General features: G+C 45.5%; 1 protein-coding gene across 6 annotated transcripts in view; it reads left to right on the plus strand.

The window, feature by feature from the left end:
• Window positions 1–22,500, plus strand: part of LOC143295306 (uncharacterized) — a 275,100-nt gene that overhangs the window by 62,972 nt on the left and 189,628 nt on the right. Inside the window, exon 1 of one of the 6 annotated variants that reach the window (XM_076606937.1) lies at window positions 18,804–18,824. The exons of the other annotated variants lie outside the window; for them this stretch is intronic. The gene's annotated coding sequence lies outside the window, so the exon portion shown is untranslated. Of the gene's footprint in view, window positions 1–18,803; window positions 18,825–22,500 lie in introns of those variants that run through there. 6 annotated transcript variants of the gene reach the window in all.

Raw genomic sequence — 22,500 nt, forward strand, 5'->3', positions numbered from 1 at the left:
TGAAACCTTTCAGTTCGCTGTCGAAAGTCTTCAAATGGAAGATGAGAGGAGGGAGGGAGGGGATGTAGAGGGAGAGAGAGAGAGAGAGAGAGAGAGAGAGAGAGAGAGATCTGTGCATATCTAAAAACAAACTAAACAAACAGTAAACAACAACCAACCAACCAACCAACCAAAGTAATAAAACATGGTAGCTGGATTTATCCCACATTAGAATATATTTTAATGTGGGATAAATCCAGCTGCCGTGTTTTATTATTTTATAGTGTTTTAATTTTTCAGCGTACCAAGTTTTACTTTTGATATTTTTAGTGCAACCTTTGTCATGTTCATGTTTATGGCTGGGGTTGAGCGACTGTGTTGTGTGAGTGACGAGTCTTTGGATGTACACATAATTTCAAACCGAATTGATAAAGGCGTATTGTATAACATAGTATCCTGTTAATGCATATTCATATTTCTTTTTTTACCTCATTATATGCGACATTCAGTGGCATTACTACCACGCCGCTCATTCCGAGCCCCCCATATACAGCCTCACCAGGGTTCGTCTGTCTCGATCCCAGCATCGGCAGTCCACACGGAACTAACGATGTGTGGTCGGCAGAAGGCCACACACCAGAGGAGACCCTGCACTGCTTCTGAATCACCAGTGGTGTTCAGAAGTGCCTTTTTCTGATTTAGCGTACTAAGGACACAATCAACTACTGACGACAACGACAGCATAGCCACAGAAGCAGACCTCCCTCCCGCCCACACCCTACCCAGTCTGGAGATCGCCACCACGTCCCTCCAACGATAGTCCCCCGATTAAATCTGCCGACACCAGAGACCTTGACAGGACTCTTCCAAAGCACGGAAGTGAAGTGGGATCGAAACTAGGTGACTACGGAAGCAGGGCATGAAATGCCATAGACTTTGGGCTTTTTAAAAATTTTATTTATTTATTTATTTGTTTGTTTATTTATTTATAATGATGATGAGGATGATGACGATAATAATAATAATATAATGATGATGATGATGATGATGATAATTATGATGATGATGATTATTATTAATGATGAAGGAAGATGATGGTGCTGTGGAGGTCCATTTAGGTTAGGGACTACGTGACAGTTGTACCCTGTGCTCTGAGGGAAGAGCTGGTTGTTTTTTTGTTCTCTTTGCAGGTGAAAATGATTCAGGTCAGAGGTCTTTCTTTGATTAAGGTGCTGTTAGAAACTTTTAATTTTGTTTCACTTTACTTTTTCAGCTTTGTTATATTTTGTTTTATTATTGTTTATCTTTGTTGTTGTTATATGTTTAGGTTGTGTTCTTGGAGTACTTCCATAGTGATGTTTCATTGCCCTGTGCGGTTTGTTGGGTTACAAACACAAAGAATGTTTTGAAGTTTAAGGTGAGTGTGCCACATTTTGTTTCATATATTACGCATTGTTGATAAAATGATTCATTGTGTGGGTTTGTGTCATTCAGCTGTTTATTATGACCGGATAGACTGCCATTGACGGTATAAAATGCATCAAAGGAAAAAAATATTTAGGTCTGAGTTGGACGACACAGAGATAACATAGTTCTCTTTTATCCCGAAATAGGTCAAAGGCAGTGTTGGGAGTGCGATAGCGTGGGTTGGACACTGCCCAATTTCTGGTTGCTTACCCCTGCCGCTGCAGTCTGCTGACTTGTCAATGCTGTGTCCAATGTCCTCTCCTCTCGCTGCAGTCTCAGTCTAGCGGAATTAGAGGTGGCGTTATCCTGTAGTGAAAAATGTCGGGGAAAACTCGACGTGGCCCCTGTTTCAGATTCCTATGGAGATGGTCCGTAGATTACTTTTGCCTCTGGTGCGGGTTTCAGTAAAGCATTTCCCTCTCGAAATTGACCTATTTATTCCCATGCGCATTTCTGCCGATGGTTTGGTCGATGTGGTGATTTTGCATCCTCTTGGACTGGTTTGGTGTAAGATTCGTCGTTCCAAACAAGATCAGGTTCTCATTCGTTTGAATATTCATTCGTTCATCATTCCTGCATTCATTCATTTAGCTGTTTAATCATTCGTTCGTTCATCTAATGGTTATGGGATCATAAATAAGCATACTGTTTTAAGTTTTGCCAAAGGTCCTGTGCAGTTTTTGAGCGTGGTTTAACAGTTTAGTTGCATTTCGTAAGTTTCCTTACCGTCTGCCAGCTCTTAGACATAGTGTTAAATCTTTTTCTGTCTTTACTTTTTTCTCTCCATATAATGGCCACAGCCACATACGTTATCTGTTCATTGTAGATAATAAAGTTGTGGTTTATTATTGTAAATGAGGTGGCTGTTAGTCATTTATTCATTGTCAGTTTTAACATTCATTCAATTATTAATTGATAAGGGTTTTTGGGTTTTTTTTTTAGACTGTCGCTAACAGGACAACGTGTATCAAAGGAAATGCTTTGGAAGGACGATAAGGAGATGCAGAGAGTTCTCTCTTTCTGAAGTAGGTCAAAGGCAGTGTTGGGAATGGAATAGTGTGAGTTGGACACAGTCCAATTTCTGGATGCTTGGCCCTGCCGCTGCAGTCTGCTGACTTGTCAATGCTGTGTCCGTGTCCTCTCCTCTTGCTGCAGTCTCAGTCTAGCGGAATGAGAGGTGGCGTTATCCTGTAGTGAAAAATGTCTGGCACCACTAGACACGGCCCCTGTTTCAGATTCCTATGGAGATGGTCCGTAGATTACTTTTGCCTCTGGTGCGGGTCCCAGTAAAGTATTTCTGTCGCGTCTAGAAATTGATGTGTGCGCATGCGCGCTTGTTGATTGGATTGGTCGATGGTATTGGTATTTCCGTTTTCTGTTGGATTGGTGAGTGTAGTATGTTATGGTGGTCGTCGCAAACAGGATCGTGTTCTTGGGAAGATCATTCATACATCCTTTCTTTTGTTCATCCTCTCGTCAGCCCATCTGTGCATTTTTGTTGGCTTTTTCGTTTTTATGTGTCTGCAGACGAGAAGTCATTAATTAATTCGTTTATTTTTATGGGAAACATTAAGACGGTGCAGAATTTTCTTTTCCGTGAAGGACACATTGCAGTTCTGGAGTCGGAACAGTTTGATTGCATCCGGTTAAAGTTTTCGTCTCTTTTACAGAGTGACGAAACTGACTTTTAAACTTCTTCGGCGACAGGCCAAGTCCAATTAAAAACAAACAGAAAATAGGGGGGAAGAGAGAGAGAGAGAGAGACAGAGAGAGACAGACAGACAGACTGACAGACAGACAGATTGCCTCCAGCCCCTATTTTGGGACGCTGGTACTCCGGCGCGCTAAACTGTTTCTGTCAGTACCGTGCAGTGGAGATTGCGATTGTTGGGTTTTATTGGTGTGTTCCAGAGATTAGTTCGTCTGCAGTGGCGTCGTGCAAGTAGCAAGTATTTCGGTCTCGGAAACCAAACATCCACGAGGCGCTGGCGGCGTTTTCTGATTGGTCGGCCGGTACAAATTTGCGTTCGGATTGGCACGTTTTGTTAGAAATAATTTGTCGGAGACAAGGACTCTAGTCTCCATTTATTGATTGATTTGAGTGAATGACTTCAATCTTCCTGCCATTCTTTCGCGACTAGACTAATACCGTTTCTTTGGATGTTTTATTTTTGTTGCTCACGTAAATTTTGAGGTTATTCTTATTTTGGTTTTAAGATAATTATTTTGCCACTTAGCTAGTTTTTCTTTACGGAAGTTCAGGTCTTAGTCCGGACTGCCAAGGTGCATGAAGTTTTTTTTTTGACTGCACAATGCATGGAGCGGAGTCTGAAAGGGAGCAGCAAACTGGACACACGGTCTGTTGAAGTATCTGATGAGAGGTAGAAGCGTTTGGGGTCAACTTTCTGGATAATAATGATAATCCCGTGATCTGGATGAAGCCCGAACATTTTTGATGACGAGGAGTTTTATTCTCTCTCAGGGGTAAATTTGATGTTATGGGCTTTACGAATAATTATATCTGTCCGTCTTTTTGTTTTGTTTTGGTGTGTGTGTGTGTGCGTGCGCGTGCGCGTGCGTGTGCGTGTGTGTGTGTGTGTTTCTCTCCCCCCTCTCTCTCTCTTTCTTCCCCCCCCCCCACACACACACACAAACGCACGGGCACACACGCGCACAAACACAGACACACACACAGACACACACACACACACACACACACACACACAGACGCACACACAGAGAGTATTCATCCAACACACTCACCATTGTTCATTTTTCCTTCCTCTGGAGAAAGAAAATGTACGAGGGGTGGGGATGGGGGGGTGGGGTGGGGGGACTTTCTGTCACATGAAATTAATGTAGATGGCGTAATTGGGTGAACCCTTTAAGGTCAATTCTATTTCCTTCTCCTTTATTCCGATGCAGTCAGTCGTCGCATACGAGATTTATTTATTTATTGGTTTGTGGACTGCTTTGTTTTGGGAGCGGTTCGGCTGCGTTTGTTTATGCATTTATTTATTAAATTATTTATTTTAGGAATGAATTAACTTGTGTTGTTTTATTTGTTTGTTGGTTGGTTGGTTGGTTGGTTTATTTATTTATTTATTTATTCATTCATTTATTCATTCGTTCCAAGAGCAAATCTGCAGTCAGCTGCGTGCACTTCTCTTTGCTGACTCCAATCAAAAGAACTGGGAACTTTTTATTTTCTTTTGATTCTTTTGGATCAAAAAAGCACATTTCGTTTCTATTGATGTGCTTTTGTGCCTTTTTTTTTTAGGGGGGTTGAGGGGGGGGGGGGTGTAGGAGACAGGAGAGAGGGGTTCTTGACTGAGGGGGAAAGCAGAAGGGGTAAGGGAAGAGTTGGTTGGGGGGCGTAGGCGGTGAAACAAGGGGAAGCCGGGGGGTCGTTTCTGTTCGTCACATGCAAACCGACGTGTCATGTCTTCCGCTTCAGTTGTGACTGATTCCATTTGCAGCTGACTGACGGGGAGCGCTCTCTCTCTCTCTCTCTCTCTCTGTGTCTTTGTCTCTGTCTGTCTGTCTCTCTCGCGTGTGTGTGGGTGTGTGTATGTGTGTGTGTGTGTGTGTGTGTGTGTGGTCTCGTCTGTGTCACTGTCCTTTCGTCCTTCTCTCTCTCTCTCTCTCTCTCTCTCTCTCTCTCCCGTGTCTGCTCTCTGCCACTCTCTTCACTGTATTTGCGAATGAACACAGACACGCAGACACACACACACACACACACACACACACGCGCGCGCGCGCACGCACGCACGCACGCACGCACACACACAGACATACAGACACACATACACACATGCACGATCGCATAATTATATTCATACGCACACACGAACACACAGAGAACACACAGACACACACACGACTCAAAAGACATACAGAAGCAAGTGCACGGACAGTTTCGCACACACACTCAAACACACACACACACACACACACACACACACACACACACACACACACACACACACACACACGGGCGCGCGCGCGCGTTCATGCAGGTGGGCTCGCCAGCAGCAAACACACCCGTTTCACACGGAAAATCTCTGCAATGTAAACTAACCTCCCGCACACACGCAAAGAGAGAGAGAGAGAGAAATTGTGATTGTCACAAAAGTGGAGGGGAAGATAACAGCGCGTGCGCGGCGCGCGCGCGTACACACACACACACACACACACACACACACACACACCACACACACAGGGGGGGGAGAGAGAGAGAGAGAGAGAGAGAGGAAATCTCGCCCAAAGACATAAAGAATTTGAAAACTGATTACAGACCCTTTTATTTGCCTTTGAGCTTTTATTCAGATAGGAACAAATGCCGCGGATTGGCCGGCGAACCGCCATCGATTTGGTGGTGGTGGGGGGGTGGGGGGGGGCGGGGGGGGGGGGGGGGGGGGGGGGGGGGGCGGGAAGAAATTGCTTTAATGCGGGACGGGCGGAATGAGAGATGAAAAGATTAAATAAAGCGGCAAAGGCCAATTTCCAGTGTTTGATTACAGAATATTTCAACCCAAATTCAATTTAATCAAAGGGAAAGCTCTCACAAATATTGGAAAACTTTCTCCTTGGCTCCCGGAGTATAAAGAATTCAAATTAGCTGAGAGAGAGGGGGGACGGGCCAAGCAAGCGCTGTGGCTTGTGGCGTGGCCTGCCCGCGACAACCGTGCATCTTCTGAGGAAGGGTGGGTGGTTCCTGCAGAAGGAAGGAAGGAAAGAAAAGAAAAGAAAAAGAAAAAAAAAAAAAAAGAAGAAGAAAGGAAAAAAAAAGGGGGGTGGGTGTGTGGGGCGTCTGCAAGTGGAGTGGGTGGTGGAAGTTGGGTGGGGTGGTGGAAGAAAAGGGCTTGGTTAGCAGGGAAGGAAGTTGCACAAAAAAAAAAAAAAAAGACAAGAAGGGGGGTGAGTGAGGGGGGAATCAGAGAGGAAAACTTAATGTTCATCTTGAAATGAACTGAGATTGCAAAGGGGGTTTTGTGGCTGGAGCCACGACGAGTGCAGCTATATAGTCTTAGAAGTTGGGAATTACAACGAAGCCGGCCCAGTGATTATTGAACGATTAACTGGTTGGAAGGTTTATTTTATGTTGTATGTGAGTTGGGGATGTTTCTTTTGCACAAGATGAAGTTGAGGAGGTTGGATGCCAATTTAAAAGGAAAAAAAAAGAGATAAAAGCAAGAAAAGAAAAACGAGCACAGGATGATTGCGTTATTTGGCTTTATTGTTATTATTTGTAGCAGTAGTAGTAGTTAAAAAAAATCAACAATATATATCAACATCTCTCTCTCTGTCTCTGTGTGTGTGTGTGTGTGTGTGTATATATATATATATATATATATATATATATATATATATATATTTATTCATCATGGGTGACTACGCTGTCGTAAGTTGTGGAGCTTGCACACATACCGCTTAAAAAAAATTGACTGAATCTATGATGCTCCCGCAATATACAAGTGCATCTTTTCTGTTGGTCAATCCTCGCAGTCATTTTTGACTCACTTGTGCAAACAGATGAATCACATCCAGCTTTTGGGATGCTCCCCTCTGGTCAACGGTACAGAAGTTTTAGGACGAAAACCAATCGCTTCGACAATAGTTTTTTTTCCGAAAGCAGCCAATGCCCTGTCTCGCGAACAAATCCAGTCTGATAACTAGAATTGTGCAATCAACAACCATCTACCTGAAGATCTAGCCATCAGCCTCATCCACATGTAATATGCGGCTTCTGTTCAAACGTGTGTGTGTGTGTGTGTGTGTGTGTGTGTGTGTGCGTGCGTGCGTGCGCGCGCATGTGTGTGTGCGCGCGTGTGCAGTGCGTGCATGTGTGAGTATGCACAAGTTTGTATATTGATATGCACTTGTATGTATCCTAATTTCTATATCTGTGTTTGTGCATGATTTTCGATTTGTGTTCGTACATTGTTATGTACTATCCCCCCCAATATTCCTTGTGATCCCGGTACACTTGGTAATAAAGACATATTCTGTTCTATTCTATTCTAACCCGGTGTTCGGCTCTCGCTCTCGCTCTCTTTCTCTCTGTGTGTGTGTGTGTGTGTGTGTGTGTGTGTGTGTGTGTGTCCCTAGTAGACTTTAACATTGCCATTTTCTCTAGAAATACTTTGTCTGCCAGTACCAAATTTGGCTTGAAAATAATATTAAAAAAAAAAGAAAAAAAAAAGGGAGAAATCTTCACAGTCATACCAATAATAATAAAAGACTAAAAAACACATGATTTAAACGGCACTATTACGTCCAATACAATCACGTCTATTTATTGCACGAAGAAGAAAGCAACAACATTGCTTTAAATATTATATTAATCAAGTGACGTTAGATGCGCCGCAGCTGTGGGGATTAGTCTGATATATATAGATTTTTTTTGATTTTTTATCATATTTAACATAAAACACCTTTTAAATTTTTATATCCCCCCCCCCCCCATGATTCCTTTACTGGAAAAAAGCGCGAAGCACAATTGAGTCATAGGGCTTTGTCTCTTGTCGCCCCCCCCCCCCCCCCCCCCCCACCTCCGGCTCCCCCTCCCCACCCCAGTCTGTCCTTTGCGTGCAAGCTGTCATGCCTCGACGTCATCAGACGTTTGACGTCAAAACTGACGGGAAGAGAAAGTGATGGACCTTAGGGGGGAGGGGGGGGGGGGGGGGGGAAGGATGAGGGGTTTGGTGGGAGATTTTTGGGGTGGGGGGGATGAGACGAAGAATAGACTGCGGCATGAATGATGAGTTATTCGACTGACTGTGCTGTTTCGATCAGTCCATGTAAGTCTAGTTTCCTTGGTATTGAACGAAACCTTGTCAATGGCTGTCAGCGAAAAGAAAAAAGCAACGATGTCTGTCAGTCGTTTTGACAGCCAGTGCCGGGTATACATAGATCACAGTCAGCCAGTCAGTGTCTTTCGATTTTTTTTGGGCGGAGAACACGATGATACCTTCACCTTTGTCATCTTGCCGAACCGATATAAGCTTAATCAATTGAATCACGAGTTTGTGAATATTTGGAACATAAATCATTATGTACGTCAACAGCGAACCAGCAAAAGCTATAGCTTTCTGACAGTACAATAGAACAGAGTCCGCAGCTGTTACATCAGCAACTTGTATTTAACTTTAGCTTTAACTTGGGTTGTTTGTTCTTTTCAGGATGGTTAAAACGGAGTGATTGTACAGCATAGTATGGCGTTTTTGTTGCTGCTGCTGCTGCTGCTGATTTGTTGTTTTTGGCGTCGCTTTTAATCTGTCTTCGCCTCTCAGGAGCTTGTCATGTTGTCTGCATCTTATTGTTGTATTTGAATATTCTCACTCACAATCGTTTTCCTTTCAGATTCTGGGTGTTCTTATTCAAAGTCGTCCATTCCAAATTATGTAATCTCCATGCTGGCGGCTGTTTTGACGTAATCATACATTTGACGTCAGAGTAGGAGCGGAAGAATGATGAAAGCTGTCAGAAGGGAGTGGGGTTGGGGAGGGAGTCGAAATGGGAAAAGACGAAGGATAGACACAGCATGAATGATTTGTCATTTGACCATGGGTAATTTCTCAAGTTTGTTTTCGTTATTATTCTGTCCTGCCATTGAAATAAAAAGAAGTGCTTTAAGTCGAGTTGGTATTCATGACGCCATTCTTACAATTATTTTGTCTTTCTGAACAAAATTGATATTAATATCAGGAACAGCTCGCATTAATCTTGTCTCTCTGAACAGATATTGCATTGTTAATCGGAATAGCTGGTAACCACCATCAGAAGATGCGCATAACGACAAACTGGCAGCATAATTCTGTGGATGTGCTTGGAAATGGTACTTTCAGTGTTCCCGTCTGGGATAGTGAAAATTTGACATAGATCAGTTAATCAAATATCTGATTCATTATCATACAGCAAACGTTTTAACTGTTTCATTTTTTTTCTAAAATTTTATTAAAAGCTGTTTCTTGCTCTAGTCATCACAAAGCTGTTCTGTCAGAAGTAAAAATAAGTCCGATTGTGATGATACGGATGTAAACGACGACCGTTGTGATGGCAACGATGTAAGGAAAGGACCCTCAGAACACTTGTAGGCGTTGACGGAGTGAGCGTCGAAACTGTCTGAATGGAGAATACGCAGGTTTGCATTATTTCTGAAACTACACAACAGCCATTTTCGCAGGAAGTGCGATAGCGATGGGTGTAGTAAACAAAGACTTTATTGCTCCAATATTGGAGGGGAAAAGGGGGCGAGGTGACAAGTTTCAAGACAAGCTGAGTCTCATGGTATGAGGACTGTCGTGGATGCACAGATCAGAACAGTTTTACAAAGACCCACTGACTCATACTTAGTCCCATTGCATTGTAGTTGCAGAAGGGAGGAACCGGCGGTCGGTCTCTGAAAAGACAGCACATCCGATACGATACGACACGACACACACACAACCTTACATCAGACAGAGAAAGAGGCACGCTATACATACGGCAGACGGCGATGACTGGGAACAAACGTCGTGTAGCATAACAGTACCAACTCAACGCCGGAGCGTATATAGCCGACGTCTTCCCCGAATCCCGATTCCCTTCCAGTCCAACCCCCGCTCCCACCATCCCCCGTCCCCTACTCTACTCCTTTCCATACTTCCTCCCCTACCGTCGTTTGCTCCCTTCCCCCTCTTACTACCCGGGTCCACTCAACCACCACCACCTCCACCAACCCTTTCTTGTCCTTCCGCTGCCTCGTGCAACATCCTCTCCCCCCCCCGCCCCAGTCTCCCCCACCCTCCCACACACACACATTCAACTACCCCTCCCCTATACCCCCATCTCCCTCTCCCCTGCCTCTCCCCTCCCTTCCCCTCCCCCCAGTGCAGAAGGAGAGACTTGGAAGCATGGCGAAAGACGAGGGATGACAAATGTTGACAGGGCACGCGTCGCGCACTTCAAGTCATGCTCCTCCGACGGTGCCACTTTGACCTCTCCCTCCATGCCGTCTTCTTCGCTCTCTTCTGCCACCATACCACCCCTCCTCTCCCGTCTACTACCTCCCTCCTCTTCTACCCCCTCCTGTAGTCCCCCGTCCCCTTGCTCCCATCTAGTACCCTGGCACCCCCATCCATCCTTTCCTTCCTTGCTCGCTCATGTATAGGCGCTGACAGAACGGAACGATCCTCCCACCCACCCTTTATTTATTCATTTATTTATTTTATATTTTGAAAGTGTGTGTGTGTTCAATCTGCGAGACGGGTTATTTATTTGTGTGATATGTTTATTTATTTGTTCCAATGATTGTTTGTTTCAGTGTTTATTTTTGTCAGAAGCGTTCATTTTGGACACATCTGAGGGATCAGTCGAGTGGAACTTTCCTTTTTTTTTTCTTTTTCCTTTTTTGTTGTTGTTGTTGTTGTTGTTTTGCAGATCTCAATCAAATGGGCTTTGAAATTTGTTATTATTTGTTCTTCATTCAAAAGCGTCAACATCATACAGGGAAGTGGAGTGAAGTGTGGGAAACAGAAGGAGGGGAGACAGAGACAGAGAGACTCTAGACAAGAAAAAGAAACATTACTCAAGGATAAAGATTTTAGGCGTTGCATATGTTCCAATCTGTACCTGTGATAAAATCACTAAACAGTAATTGTGATTAAAGAAGAAGAAGAAAAAGAAGAAGATGATGATGATGAAGCGTTATCATAATGATAATAAATATAATAAAAGGAACAGAGACAGGGGGAGAGAAAGAGACAGACAGAAAGAGCACAAAAAGGTAATGCAAAAAATAACAAAAACTCGGGCTCTTCTTACTACTTTTCTGTTTTTTTCAGAGTACGTTGTCTTATTATCCTGTTAACAGTTCCTCTGTGATAGTGGTTATTATAGGTGGTAGTGCAGAGTTAATCATAAAGTTGGCCTTTAGCACGTATCACTTCTGAACTAGCGACTGAGACTTTTTTTTTTCTATATTGTCCGATCAGTGTATAGAAAGTCAAACAAATTACGAACTTTACGAAACAATACGTATATTTTTCTTTTCTTTTTCCTCTTAACGCAAAGTTTGACAATTTCTATAATAATTTTAGTTAGTGAGTCTCCATTACCTCTCCCCATGTCTTAAGGTAGGGAGGGGTGAGGGACGGAGAGTGAGTGAGAGTGTGTGTGTGTGTGTGTGTGTGTGTGAGAGAGAGAGAGAGAGAGAGAGAGCAGGCATTAACTCTTTCAAAGCGAGGTTGGCACGCTGTCTTTTATTTCCTCCCTGTCTCCAAACGCACTCAGGGAGAGAGAGGAAACAATCCAAACCATGTTAACCTACGGATAAATATCTATCTATGTAACATTTATATTTTTAGCATTTATTTATATATATATTTAAGTCCGTGATGTTACCACACCCAGGATAAATTGAAACGAGCCTTAATAACTTAGTTCTAAACTTCTGGTTTTGTTTTGTTTTGTCCCAGTGAGAGAATAATAAGAAGAAAACGCAAGGACCTTCTCTTGATGGGTAAAGGTACCATGGCTTTTTTTTTCCCGGTCGTAAGGGCAGTGAAATCTCATTCGCTGTATCAAGGGGACAGCATAGGAAGGCGGAGGGGTAAATTTCTCTCCTGCCGTATTAACTATCTCCGACTCAAGTCAGGTACCCATTCTCACATGGATGGAGTAAGGAAAATCGGAATAAAGTGCTTTTCCCCAAGGACACGGCACCTTGCCGAAACGGGGCCTCGAACTCTTGATAACTGGTGAACTACAGGTGCAAAAGTCCAACGCCTAAACGACTCGGCCACGGAGCACCCATGCACCATCCCTAATGCAACTCTTAAAGCGTTGACATGATCTTGGGTTGCCCCATGTTGCCTGTGACAGCATTTTTCACGTGAAGCGACGGATCCAACCACACTACACAGCAGCGTTGCCTCGAAACGTGACTACGACGTTGGGAGTGTGGATGGATGCTCTCTCTCGGTGCCAGATATGAACTCGATCGGTTCAGAGACGGAATACCGTGGTTGGGCTTCTGTCGAATTCGCTGAGAGGGGGGAGAGAGAGAGAGAGAGAGAGAGAGAGAGAGCGAGCGCTGGCTTGCTGGATGGATGGATGAGATAAGGTTAATATATGTGTGCACACACACTCGCACGCACGCACACACACACACACACACACACACACACACACAGAGGGAGGGGATTTGCAGGCAGCAAAGCACGATAACAACAGTCTGACGAACAAGACGGAAAAATTTGTTGACTTGTCCCACGTGCCCCACCCCATCCTCCTGCTGTACCCCATTCCATTCTTTCTCCACCCCGGTTCCCACCACCCACTTGCACCCGTATTCCCTCTCTCCACGGTCACCTAGTTCTTTTGCCCTTCTACCTCGTCACAGTCTCTCAGTCCACCCATCTCTCTCAGGTCTTTGTTTCTTTCTGTCTTGTCTCTTCCCTTCCTTCTGCCCTTCTCTTTTCTTTCTCTTTCTCTTCCCCTTTTCTCTTCCACCACCATCTCTGACCCTCTCCCACCCTCCTCTGTCCTCTCTCCCGCCGCCTTGTTTACTCCCCCCCCCCCCCCCCCGCACTCCTGTCACCCACATCCCTCCCCCCACCCCCCCACGCCCCACTCCGTGTGCATCGAAAACGTCTCCGCGTAGTATAGGAAAAGGGAGGGAACACTCAACTCAACTTGAGGTTGCGACGACGATTTGCAAGCGCTGAAGAGGCACTGGACCAAAAGAGAGCAGTGCGGCACTGGAGGGGTTGGGGCATGGGGGGCTGCAGGGGGTGGTGGTGGTGGTGTAAAACGAGAAGGAATAGAAGGGCGGGTGAGAGCTTTGGAGGATGTGTGGGTGGGTAGGGGGGAAGGAGAGGCACAGACTGGGTGGAGGCATGAGAGAGAGATGGGAGGTATCGCGACGAGCGAGGGAGGTTGGGGGGACGGGGGCGGGGAGGGCTGGGTAAGAGGTGGTGGTGTGGTGGATGGGGGGAGGGGTAAAGTGGGTGTAGCGCCAACGCCAAAAAAAGAGGGGCAACCCCCTAATCACGCCTAATGGCCCCTAAGGAGGCAGCGCCGCCTGTAGACAAGGCCGACAACTTGTTGTGCAATCTGTACCTGACGCTTACATCTGTTTGCCGCCGCCGCCGCCGTCGCTGGCCCTGCCCTGCCTGCCACCCTCTCCACTCCCTTCCTCCCCTTCCCACCATGCTTCCCTCCCTCTACTCCTCCTTATTCCCTCCCTTCTCTGACGCAGACGGCTTGCTTGCTTGCTGCCTCGCGCCGCCGACGACACTGTGCTACTACTGATGCTTCACCCATCGCTACCGCCTGCCGCCCTTGTTACGTTTACGTTACGTTACGTCGTCAGACTTGCCTCGCCGCCTTGTGGCGTCCGTCACCTCACTCACCTTCCGCTCTCCGTTCTGCTCCCCCCCCCCCCCAACCCCCCTTTCTAGCCCGTTACACCCTCGCCGTCGTTGGTGCAAACAGCAAAGCGATGTAATGTTGCTCCAGACAACCCTCCCTCCTTTTCCTCCTCCTCCTCCTCCGTTTCCAGACTTTCTGCTCGTGCGTGGTGGTGATGGTGGTGGTGGTGGTCTCTCTTCTTTCTTGTTCCTTCTTCTTCCTCCCTCCCTCCCTCCTCATTCCTTCTGCTTCTCCTTTCAGCCCGTCTGTTGTAGTAACGCCGTCATCGGCGTCTTTTCTCTCCTCTCTCTCTCTCTCGTGCTTGCGCCCTTCTCTACTCTTATCCCCCCAACATGATACCAGTTCGCTATGCTGCCACCACTCACTGCTTTCCCACTTGCCTCTGCCGCCGCCTCGTGAGTGTGTGTGTGTGTGTGTGTGCGCGCGCGTGTGTGTGTGTGTTTCCACCTGCAGAGTTCTTGTAACGGAGAACTTATTCCATCCCCCTCTACCCTCTCCCCTAACAAAAAAAAGGGGTGAGGGGGTGAGAAGGGGCGAGAGAAAGTGGTGAAGTCGGAGGAGGGGTGTGATGGTGATCTGGAGGAGGAGGAAGAAGAGGTTCTGTTTTGTCTGTCGGTCGGTATGTCTGTCTGTCTCTCTCTCCCCTACACCCAACGTCCCCCTAATAACACATTCTCAGTTTGACTCCCATCCGCCTCAGTCCCGGTCCTGCCAAACCCTGGCATGAATGGACATGTTGGGTCAACTCGCATACAATCCATAACTGAATACATAAACGGTGGGACTGATCTGCTGACTTGCCTTCCCTTCCCACCCCCCGGCACAATACCCCCCCCCCCCCCTTTTTTTTTTTTTTTTTTTTAAATCTACGCTTGTTTGCACAAAATGTGTCTATGTGACAGTCCCATTTCGGGTTTGTGTGTGTGTGTGTGTGTGTGTGTGTGTGTGTGTGTGTGTTGGGGTGGGTGGGTGTGGGTTAAAATTTAACGTGGGCGTTTCCACTGCAACCATAAGTGACCGAGAAACAAAACCGTCGGCCGGGCCTCTGGAGTGATAGATATCGATCCAGTCTATCCAGTCATCATCCTTACAAAGATTGCTTGGGCATCCCCAAAAAGTCACAATGTTGATAGACGTTTTTGAATTCATTAAACACAAGTATTTGAAAATTGACGTTTTGTTTGAACTAGTCACAATTTATGCCTGCTGCTTTTCTTGGTTGTTAAACTCGTGTAATGAAACATTCTTAGACCGTATCAGAAATGGATACTGTCAGGATTGTATCAAGCGTTGCTTAAGACAGCAAGAACAGAGATCGCACGGGGGGAAAAAGGTGGGGGGAAAAAAAGAAGAAAAAAAGAAAAAGAAAATGAAGACGGCTGTTGAGTTGTTAGCCCACACCCCGCTCTCCACCCCACCCGCTGTCTTCCCTCATCGTTGTGTGTGTGTGTGTGTGTGTGTGTGTGTGTGTGTGTGTGTGTGTGTGTGAACGATACATGTAGTCAGAAGACTTCTGCGTACGCCACAGAATTGGATCGAACAATCCTGGCGCATTAATAACTCGGAACTTCCGATTCGAGATTCACCCGAACGAATCATTTTACAAGGGCAGAAGATCCAGCAAAATACCGCGGCGTTTCGGTTAGTTTTAATATCCGTTCACATTTCCGACGTACAACTTGCACAAACCGCAGTTCTCGAATTCTCGTTGTCGTGCCCACGATGATGATCAGTATCAGACAAGCCTTCAACTCAATCCTGTCTAGCTGAGTGACTGAACCAAGGCTAGTTTCAAAACCGATATGGCGGAGACAATGTGACCGGAAGTGTTGCGCGCGCGCACACGCACACACGTACGCACACACACACACACACACACACACACACACACACACACACACACACACTTGATAGCCAATGCCCATAGAATGTTACTTTTACCATATAAAATGGTTTGCGCTTGGGGTGTGGGGTTAGGAGTGGTGGTGTGAGTTCAAATGTCTCATTAGTTCCTATGTTAGCTCTCTTTCTCTCTCTGTATCAACGTACATGTGTTCGTTCTTTATTTTAGCGTCTTTTCACTATCAGTGATGGTGTGTACATGTGTGTGTGTGTGTTTGTCCACACACACACGTACATGTGTGTGTGTGTGTGTTGGTTCGCGGACAAAATGCCCACGTAGAAATAACGTTGATGGAAAGCCTTGGTTTAGGGGAGGATGGTGGGTTGTGTGTGTGTGTGTTGGGGGGGGAGGGAGGGGGGGAGGTTAGGACTGGAAAGCTGGATTTCTTTTACATCACCACTGAAACTCCGACGTGCGCGATACGCAGAAGAGATGAATAATGTATCCTCGGCTGTTGTTCAGCTGACTTTGTAATTTGATCTTCCGTATGGCAGTGGTCACGTTTCTCAGTGTGGCTGCTGGCTTTTGGCTGAGTGTATGGATGTGTGTGTGTGTGTGTGTGTGTGTGTGTGTGTATGACTTACATGTTTTGTATTGTATGTGAAAATGGATCAATACATTTCTACGTATTTTGTGGATTTTTTTATTTATTTTTTTTATACCCCTTGTGGCCATCCTTCTGTTGAAAGTGTGTGTGTGTGAGTGAGCGTGTGAGACTGTGGTCTTGGTCTTTGATTGTATGTTGTGAGGGAAAGGATAACATTATTTAGTCTGGTTCTTAATTGCATGCTTTTTTGTTTTTGTTTTAGGAAATGCGTAACAATTTTTTAAGACAACGGGTAGACTTTAATTGTAGGTTTATTGAAGAAATGGGTATCAATTTTTTTGTTTACAGGCTTGAAAACGACAACAGAAACGCTGTTCATTGATTTGAGTCATTCATTCATTCATTCATTCATTCATTCATTCATGTGTGTATTGACGGCGGTACTGACGAGGTGTGTGTGGTAAGCAGATATTGACTTCCAGTCCTCAGAGCACAAGATAATGTCAGCGAACGAGAGAGAGAGAGAGAGAGAGAGAGAGAGAGAGAGAGAGAGAGAGAGAGAGCCTTTTTTCCTTTTTTGTTGAGGGAAAAAAAGGAATCAGCACAAATGGCTTGTTTTTATCCCGCCCTCATGGGAATGGAAAATGAATGCTCAGTACAAAGGGATGATATTACATGAATACATTTCAAATTATTTCAGAGAGACAGACAGATAGAGAGAGAGAGAGAGAGAGAGAGAGAGAGAGAGAGTGTGTGTGTGTGTGTGTTAACATGTGTGTGCTTATATGTGTAATATATGTGTGTGTGAGAGTGGGTGGGGGGTGTTGTTGGTGTTGGGTGTGACTGTGTGTGGGTGAGGTAGTGAGGTAGAGAGAGTCCCCTCTGTCTTGTCAGGGGAGGTTGACAGATATTTCGAGTCGATTTGCTTTCATAAACTCACGGATCTGACGATTTATGTGCTTTTAATGCCTCCCCGGGGACACGTGCGATGACATCTGTTGCAAACTTTTATTGCTTTTTTTTTTTTTTTTTTTTTTTTTTCACATCCCCTTCTCTATGTCCCCGGTCCCACCCATCCCCCTCCATCCTCTCTCTCTCTTTTCCTTACTGACTCACTCACTATCTCCCCCATCCTCCCATCCCTCTCTGTCTCCTCCCTCAACCCCCTTATCTGTCATCCATGCCCTCCCCTTTTTCCGGTGTCTGTCCCCTCCCCACCTTCTGTCTGTCTCCATCCTCTCTATCTATGTCTCTGTCTCTTTGCCCCCCTCTCTCTCTCTCTCTCTCTCTCTCTCTCTCTCTCTGTGGGGGGTTAGTCTGTCGGTCTGTCTGCCTGTCGGTCTCTCTCTCTCTCTCTCTCTCTCTCTCTCTCTCTCTCTCTCTCTCTCTCTCTCTGTCACTCTCTCACTCTGTGTCTCCACTCCAGGCCCCCTTTTTATTATGTATGTTTTTTAATTTAAAAAAAAGAAGAAGGGGGGTGGGGGTGAAGAGGAGGAGCTGTAAGCATTATTGTATACTGAGGCGGTTATTTATTTATTATTGTTTTTTAATTTCTTTCTTTTTTCTTCAAATGTTATTGTACGCTTTGATAAGCCACCTCCTCTAACTTCAGCTTCCCATCCTCCCCCTTTTACTTTCGTGGCAACAGATGGTCCGCACCTATTTTATCTGTTAACGCGATGGAGGAGGGGTTGCGGGAGACAGGTTGAGACATTGTAGCAGTAATTTCGGTTCCCCCTCCTCCCCGTTTATCCCACTCTCTCTTCCTCTTTCCTTCTGCGTGTGTCTTATATATATATATATATATATATATATATATATGTGTGTGTGTGTGTGTGTGTGTGTGTGTGTTATTGTTTATTTTTTATTTATGGTGTGTGTGAGAGAGAGGGGTGCAGGGAGGAAGGACAACCCATGTGGGTGTTGACGTGAGAGTGAATGATCAGACATAAATCAGCACTGAAAGGCGCCGACGAATTATTTCCAGTGAAAGCTGGACCACCTAGTAAAGTCCATCATCGTACAAATGTCTACCAATCATCATCATCATCATCATCACCATCATCACCCCCACCGTTATCACCACCTTCTCCGTCTTCAACATCATCATCATCACCATCACCTTGATCATCATCGTCTCCAAGACTTCAATTTCCTCGATGAAGCACTTAAAAAGGGTTCTGTTTTTTTCCTTTTTTTTTCTTCTTTTAGATCACACACGCATATACATATTACACACGCATGCATTCATGCGCGCGCGCGCACACACACAGAGACACAGACACCGACACAGACACACACACACACACGCTCGCATGCACGCAGGTACACACGCAAGCCATTATTACAATACAGCTGCGTCATCACAATTTTGCCTTTTCGTACTCGCGCACGTTACTCCCACACGGCAGTTCATGAAGGTGGTATGTACAAGTTTACGACCATTGCCGAGTTCGCTTCCTACGAGATTTCCTTGTGCGTTGTTTACGGAATTCTCTTGTTTCTTGATAGGTGCGTATAGCCTTTTCCCCGTGACCTGTTGCAAAACTAAGAAGTGGAGGGGAAAGGCGTAGAGAGAGAGAGAGAGAGTGTGGTGTGGTGTGGTGTGGTGTGGTGTGTAATGTTGTATTGAGTGGTGTTATGGATAGTGAGTGAGAGGAATGTGTGTGTGTGTGTGTGTGTGTGTAAGAGAGAGAGAGAGAGAGAGAGAGAGAGAGGTATAAGTAAATTGTTTAAAATTGCGTGTGTGGCCTCTTAATATCAGTCTTGAATGAAATCTTAGTGACCCGTATTGCATTGTTCATCATTGCTACGATTTTCATTTGTTACATTCCGTTTTTATGTCCTCCATGTCCGAAAATGAGTCACGGAATTAGATATATATTTGAAATTTCTCTCTCTCTCTCTCTCTCTCTCTCTCTCTCTCTCTCTGTTTTGAATGTTTGTGTGTATGTGTGTGTGTGTACGCGCGCGCGCGCGCGCCCCCGTGTTCATGTGTATGCGATTCCTGCTGTCGAAGAAACCATTAAATCCCCATCCCTTAACATAACTCAATAAAGTCTTTATTCATACGCTTCAGATCGATATTCTTTCATTTCCCCAAAGCGATCGCGGTGGGGGAAAAACAGATATAGAGAAAAAAGGGGAGAGAAGAAAAGAAGATTATTTCCGGCAAGGAATCCCAAAATACGGATGATATCTTCCGCACAACGATATCCGTCTTGTCCATCCGTCATTGTGAAATGGGATTTTATACAAGAATTACACTATGGTGGGGACGTTTCCTACAAATCTTTTAAAGGCTGTTTTAATCAAAATTTATCTTGCGATTTTTTCTTGTTTGTTCTGAACGCAAATTAGCAACAAGTAAATGTGTTGACCGGTGGGGACACGACAGTTTAAGAGAAACTGCAATGACCCAAAATGTTGAACCGTTTTCAAATGATTGCATTATCCTGCCTTTCCTTTGGTATCTTGACCATGATCATAATCATAATGATCTTAAACATCATCATCATCATCATTATTATTACTATCACCACCACCACCACCATCATCATCAGAGAGGGGCGGGTTTTGATGGGTGTTAGATGTAGTATTTTGTTACCGACAGACAGGCAGGCAGAAGGGAACACAACCACATTAGCACGTACGCTTGTACGCACCCACATACGCGGTCATCCCACCCATATGACTGCGCAACACTCCCTCACCCTCCTCTTCCTTGTGTGTGTGTGTGTGTGTGTGTTGTGGCTATGTGAGGGGAAGGGGAGGGGGCAGAGGTGATAGAGGGTGGAGCGAGGGGAAAGGGGGCGCGTGGAGGCTTCCTCTAGTTGGGTTCGTTTTGATATATATATATATATATATATATATATATATATATATATATTTGTTGTTATAACGTCCATCAGTTTTATTTGTTTTGTTTTATTCTGTTGTTTATTCTATTTTATTTTATTTTTGTTATTGAAAGATGGTCGTGCGATTAGAGTGGCCTTGCCATATGGCGCATCTGGTGCACCCACGTCATTACTTCCCCCTTGCCACCACCCTAATGGTCTTTTTTCCCCTTCTTTTTTGTCTCTGTGTCTGTCTCTCTCTCTGTGTCTCTGTCTGTCTCTGTCTCTGTCTCTCTCTCTGTCATCTGTATCTGTGACTGTCTCTGTGCCTGAGAGTCACTCACTCACTCACTCATTCCCTCGACCGCTGGGTCGTTGGGGGGACATCAGGAAGATGTCATAGCTCGCCACGCCGTTCTGTTGGCAGCTGTCGTGAGGAGATCTGGCATCGTCATTTTGGTCCATTCCTTGACGTTGTCGGACCAGCTCTTCCTCTGCCGCCCCCGTCTGCGCCCTCCCTCCAAAGTCCCTTGCAGGATGGTTTTGGAGAGGGTGTTATGTCGTATGACGTGACCAAACCATGCCATCTTCCGTCGTTTGACAGTCGCCAGCAGTAGTTCTTGGGGCCCAACAAGGTTGCTGACCAGGTTCCGCACATAGTCATTGGTCTTGTGCTCCTTGTAAGAGACGTGTAGTAGTCTCCTCAGGCACTTGGTTTCGAATGCTTGGATTCTTCTCTCTGTTTCAGCCATCAGTGTCCACATCTCACATCCATATAAGAGGATGGAGACCACTAGTGACTTGTAGAGCAGGAATTTTGTGTAGAATCTGATGTTGCTCTTCCATATCCTATTCAGTCTGGCCATCGCTGCCGTTGCAGAATTAACCCTATTTCGGAGACTACTGACTTTTATTGTCTGTCGGCCAGTGTTCGCCTGTCTGTTTGTGTGACCTTTTCTCTGTCGGTCTCACTTACTCTATCTGCCACAGTCTTTCTGTCTTTGTCTCTTTATATGCCTCTGTCTCTCTGTTCTCTGTCTGTCTCTCGCTGTCTCTCTTTCTCTGTCTTTCTGTCCGTCTCTGTCTCTCTGTCTGTGTCAGTCAGTCAGTCAGTCAGTCTGTCTGTCTGTCTGTGTGTCTGTCTCCCTCCCTCCCTCCCTCCCTCCCTCCCCTCCCTCCGTAACGTTTTCCGTCTCCGTGTGTCTTCGTGTGCGTCTATCAACTCTCTCTCTCTTTCTTTCTTTCTCTTTCTCTCTCTTCCTCCCCTCTGTCCCCTCCCTCCGTAACGTTTTCCCTGTCTCTGTGTGTCTCCATGTGCGTCTGTGAACTCTCTCTCCCTCTCTCTCCCCCCCCCTCCCTCAGAGCGCATAACCTGTGGGTGTGGGTGTGGATGTGAGTGTTGGAGTATATTTGCGTGCTGGCACTAAAAAAGTGCAGTCGCAGTATTGATACGAGGCGTTACTTAGCCGAGGTCTCTGTGGTATTGACAGATGTTGAAACAGTTAAATTTTATGATAATAATTACTGACTGTACAGTTGCTGTGTGTGTGTGTGTGTGTGTGCGCGCTTGCTTGCTTGCGTGTGTGTGTGTGTGTGTGTGTGTGTCTGTCTGTGTGCGTGTGTCTGTGTCTGTCTGCGCGTGGACTGGATCGGCTGTTTGGTTGTGCTGTGACAAAGGAGGTTGTATATATCCATCTCTTGTTTGAAAAAGATCGATTGTCATTTGTTTTCATTTTTCTGCCTTGGAGTCAAATTCGAAGTTGGAGAAAAACAGCAACGGCAGTCTTTTGTATTATAATTGGCTCCGCATGTAGGCAGGGGCGAGTGTAGCATTCATGTTGTCTTCGTTCTCGCGTGCGGTCGATCGCACGCGCGTGTGCGCGCGCACACACACACACCTATACACACTCACGCATGTGCGTGCGCTCGCGCGATTGAAATAAAAGTTTTCCGTATTCTTGAGGGGAGAAAAAAAAAAACATCCCAAAAAACCGCTGGGGTTGGGAGGGGAGGGGGGAGCAGGGGGGGGGGAGTGTGTGTGTGTGTGTGTGTGTGTGTGGGGGGGGGGGGTTGAGAAAGTCAGAAGTCCAGACATGACTGATTTGACGTTGCCGTTGGTCCGTCTGGGATGTAACATCATTTAACTGGAGAGAGAGAGAGAGAGAGAGAGAGAGAGAGAGAGAGAGAAGACAAATTCTCAGATTTTTGTGGACAATACATAGAATATTAATTTTTGTGTGAGGTTGATTCATTGATTTATGTTTAATTTGTATACTTACAAATTTATAGTTTGATTATTTTCTCGGACAATACGACGAATATTTGTGTGCTTTGTTTGTTTGTTTGTT

The sequence above is a fragment of the Babylonia areolata genome, chromosome 20 (assembly GCF_041734735.1).
Source record: "Babylonia areolata isolate BAREFJ2019XMU chromosome 20, ASM4173473v1, whole genome shotgun sequence".
NCBI classification, from domain to species: domain Eukaryota; kingdom Metazoa; phylum Mollusca; class Gastropoda; order Neogastropoda; family Buccinidae; genus Babylonia; species Babylonia areolata.